Source organism: Mercenaria mercenaria, chromosome 10 (assembly GCF_021730395.1).
Source record: "Mercenaria mercenaria strain notata chromosome 10, MADL_Memer_1, whole genome shotgun sequence".
In the NCBI taxonomy this organism is placed as follows: Eukaryota; Metazoa; Mollusca; class Bivalvia; order Venerida; family Veneridae; genus Mercenaria; species Mercenaria mercenaria.
The window spans coordinates 77365710-77370251 of record NC_069370.1 but is presented as its reverse complement, the minus strand read 5'-3'; the positions used below and the strand labels follow the sequence as shown (position 1 = coordinate 77370251).

General features: G+C 35.1%; 1 long non-coding RNA gene across 1 annotated transcript; it reads right to left on the bottom strand.

Annotated features, from left to right (window-relative positions):
• Positions 1-419: 419 nt before the first annotated feature.
• Positions 420-2995, bottom strand: LOC128546257 (uncharacterized). Its single transcript, XR_008365901.1, has 2 exons — positions 2590-2995; positions 420-927 (listed from the first exon to the last, which is right to left on the bottom strand). It is a non-coding gene; the product is annotated as an uncharacterized LOC128546257 (long non-coding RNA).
• Positions 2996-4542: the final 1547 nt, after the last annotated feature.

Sequence of the window (4542 nt, the reverse complement as noted above, 5' to 3'; positions counted from 1 at the left end):
AGTGTGTGCGACACGTATATAATATAGGCTTACATAGAAGAATTCCTAACTCAGAATTTGATTTGATTTTTCAGAATATATTTAGAAAATTCAGCAAATAAAAATGACAAAGTTGTGTGCTTCATTTTATGCCAGACTGATTTGAAAACTTGCGACCTTTTTGTGAAGTATTTAACATGTCAGATGTTTTAATATCATATTTTAACTTTGGAAAGACAGTTACAGTACCATAGTGATAAATTTATTCACAGGTTGCCATTAACTCATAAAATGATTTTCATTTCCGTACACCAAGTCCAGGCTTTATTCTACTTTCCCCGAATAAATGACTTTACGCCATCACTTATGGTTTATCAAACATGCAGAAGTACCTTAAAATATGGCATTCTAGTACAGTAATGTGAAACAGAATCACAGCATTATTTCTAAATATATTTTTATTTCCATTCTTTTTACACCCACAGAAAAAACAAGAAAGTTTGGTATCCAGTGTAGACTCACAGCAGCTTTTGAGTTCACATCCACTATTTCTTTTTTAATGGAAAATACACATCATGACAGTCTAGTGGTCTAATGTGGTCAAGATTGAACAGATCGAAGAATTATTCATGACCTCGTACAGTCCTTTCGAAAATGCCTGTTTTACTACACTAGGCTAAAGCCTTCAGCTTCTGCAATTATACCGACCATGTGATTTTTCAGCTTCTCCTAGTTCACAAGATCATTAGTTTTGCAGAAGCAAATTGATGGTGCAAGTATTCCCATAAGAAAGCATTTGTGATTTATGATTAAATTCCATAATTCCAGTAGCAATGTTCTTGGACAACATTGTGCATCTAATTAAGGTCAGAAGCACATGTCCCATGTTTAAAGTTACATTCTGCTGGCTACCATCAATGCTCAATTAAGGTGTGGAGATGGCCACACCTGAAACACAAAGTTACAAGGTTTTATTTCCAATAACAAGAGCTGTCAGTTGGACAGTAAAAAATTCTAATTTATAAAGGGGCATAAATCTGTAATAATCAAAACCCAGTTCTGGGGACTGCTTTCTCAGTTGGTTATGTTGATAAGGTGGCAGGGGAGCGGTTTCGTAGTTTTGGCCCCTGTCGATTTTCTGTATAAACAGGACAGGGTAGATATAAAGGCATATCTATCTTACTGGTTATTTATCATTATAAATTCTTTAATATATCTGGGGAATGTGGAACGGTTAATGATTCTACATGGCGGGTGTTTTAAAATTCCTAGCTCCGTACTTCCGGTTGAGGCTAAAACATAAATATCAGAACAAAAAGTCGGCCAGACGCGCGGCTGTCATCCATCCACTTTTTTTCAAGTGAAAATTAGGGAAATAAAGTGGTGGTTGGCAGACACATTCCACACCACCTGGGTATGCATCTATGTTCGTACTATACATATATGCTACGAAATTGGATTTAAAAATAGAAATGGATGAATGGCAGAGTTCAAAGTGAGGCCCGGTTAGGCTATTTTTGGTCTATAAAATTTGGGTGCTTTGGCCGATTTTCACTACATCTGGCGTGGAAAGCGACAGGTGCATAGGACCTGAGGGGCGTCTTTATGTAGTCTATAGTATCTGCAATGGTCCATAGTAGTTTCAAAGAAAAATAAGCAAAAACGAGATTTCTATGGATATTTCAACACTGGTACCCGCACGTCAATGTGGAATTCGCTAATTTGCACTCCCCTGCCACCTAAGAGGTATTTCAAGTTTCAACTACTGTATTCAATATATTGTAGTTTAAAAAAACTTCAACTAAAAATTTTAAGGTACTCAAATTAAGTACATTAGAAGTAAAGTTTTTGTTACAAACTGCACATATTATTCAAATGCTCCTGACAGTCATTCTTGAATCTGATCTTTGACCTCTACGTGTGACCTTGACCATAGACCAAGGGACCTGGTTCTTGCAAAATTATGACACTCCGTCTCATGATGATAAACATTTGTGTCAATTTACATCAAAATCAAATACAAGGTGCTATCACTTTGGAAAACATTATATATCTATACCAGACACAACTGGAGAAATGACAAGCATAATAAGAATACATGTATGATTAAGTGAATGGACTGTCAAGTTCACCTTATATCACATTAAAACATTTCTCTCCAGTGTGTATTTGCATTTTGCATTAAGTGACTGTCAAGTTTAATGAAAACATTTCTCCCAAGTATATATTTTCATATTTGCATGTCAAGTTTACCTTATATCACATTAAAACATTTCTCTCCAGTATGTATTTCGATGTTTGATTATAATTTCTAATCTGCACATTTTTAAAAAGTCTTAAAATCATACAGTATTTTTAATACCCTCTATGTAACAAGATAAGATACGTTTGAAAAGCGAATGCGAGCATTTCAATTTTTTGTGGACACATATTTCGAAATCCTGAATCAAGGCTTTGCAAGAGTTCTCTTTCCTATGATTATTGCTAGATCTACTTAAACATCATAAATCTGCCCCATAAAAAAGTCCTGTTACCAGTGTTAAATCTATCTATCCGATACTTTCGATATAACCATTCATGCCAAATACTTAAGAAATACAGATAACTTACTTCAAACTGAGTGTATTCCATCCCAGTAAAATAGCTGGCTGAATGCGCTACAAATGGCGAATATTCTAGTAAGGGACATAACAAACAAACTTTCTTTACGGTTTCCTTCACGGAAATTGTCGAATATTCATGAGAGCAGCGCCGCCTTGCGCCAGAACGTGACTTTATATTAAGCTTTCGCCGTTATCCTTGATGCTTGCTGCTATCTTCCATTCGATAACCTGCTACGCGATATCTTTCGTTTTAGACCGATGTAATTTTGGCAGCGAATATCAACCATGAATCTGAAATGTTTCATTATCAACTAAGCCAATGCACTTAAGAAAATGCAACAAGAATTAGAACACACAAACATGTTAAGAATAACAAGTAAACAAGAAATACAACAGACTCACTTTCCCAATTACATTAAAGAATAAGTCACTTACACACAATAATAAATAATTTACATGCAATAATAAGGGAATAAGTGATTTACAGGAATGGATGAGTCAAAAACACACAATAATAAGTAATTAACATGCAAGAATAAGTCATTAATATGCAAGGATTTTTTACTTAAATGCCCTTCCATATATTTATGAAAATATTAGATATAATACATTTTAAATAGGCCACTGCAGTCGACAAAATATTAGTCATAAGTTACGGATCACTTGTCGCTCTCTGTTTGGTGTTCGAACCACGTTCAGGGTTACATGCAGCATTTAGGAAGCAATCCAACTGCCTCACAAAAAGGAAAATCAGATTGATTGTTCTACTGCAGCAAACGCTTTTGTCTTTATCATAAGCCACTTTTAACGTCCGCTAAAAGATATCGGCTGTGACCAGTATGCAACTATGAAATTGCAGGCATTCGGATATGAGCTTGAGAAGATTATGATGTCTAGTTCATACTAGTTCTGTCAGTAACTATTAGCAAGCCATGTATTGGCATATGTTTTGATTCATATTAGGTCACATGTGTAACCGCTGGCATACTTTTAAGATTCATATTTTATTTGTTTCCAATTATAAATCATTAAGATGTAACAATTTATAAATGTTCTTAATTCGTCAAGGCCTTTGTTTTAAATTTCAGTACAAGTGAACATGACGTCTAGTTTCAGCTACAAATATAAAGGTAACGGTTATGGTAAAACAGAATACAGATTGAACGATATTATAAATGGTAAAAAAGTATCTTGTTTACGTCTTAAATTAGCGAAGGTGAGTTATTCCTTTTGTATACTCTTAAGCTAATGTAATACAGCATTCTGTGTATTGATTGGACGAATTTTATTTCATAAAATATTTAGTGGCCCTCAATACACATGTGACCGTATGTGCATTTCGGTATGGCATATAGCAATTATAGCAATTTATGAATTGAGGTAAACATTGAGCAATTCGCCTCACTTTCTCATCGGCTGTGAATGGAGAAATCTCTGCAATTTGCCAGTTCCTTCATTGTCAGCCTATAAAATGGGCTTCTGCCACTTTGCGTTGCCTGTAAGTTGCTATGCCATTTAGCTAGTGATTGTTCTTGTTTCATTTCTTAAAATTTAAACATGCTGTATGCCATGATATCAATGAAATAAAGTCGCGGCCATTTCCCATCTACCTTTGTGTTTGTTGTTTGTAAATGCTAATAAGGATAGTTAAGAATAGTTGTACTGACGTCGTAAAACGACATAGATATAGCAAACCTCATAAAATATCTGTATGTTCTGCCTTGATCGTAACCGATCTTAAGCTGGCCCTTGCATCAATAATTAGACAGCCACCTGCCTTTGGCAACTTCATGGGTTCATTCCTTTGTGGGTTGCTTAACACAGGTCTGGCTGTATACTTTGTAACAGAGAGGTCGTTATGTTGCACATGGGCGGATACGCTTACATGTAGGTTCAAAGAACATCTCAAGCGACAAAAATCAGACAAGAAAAATTATTCACAAATAAGTCATGTGTAAGC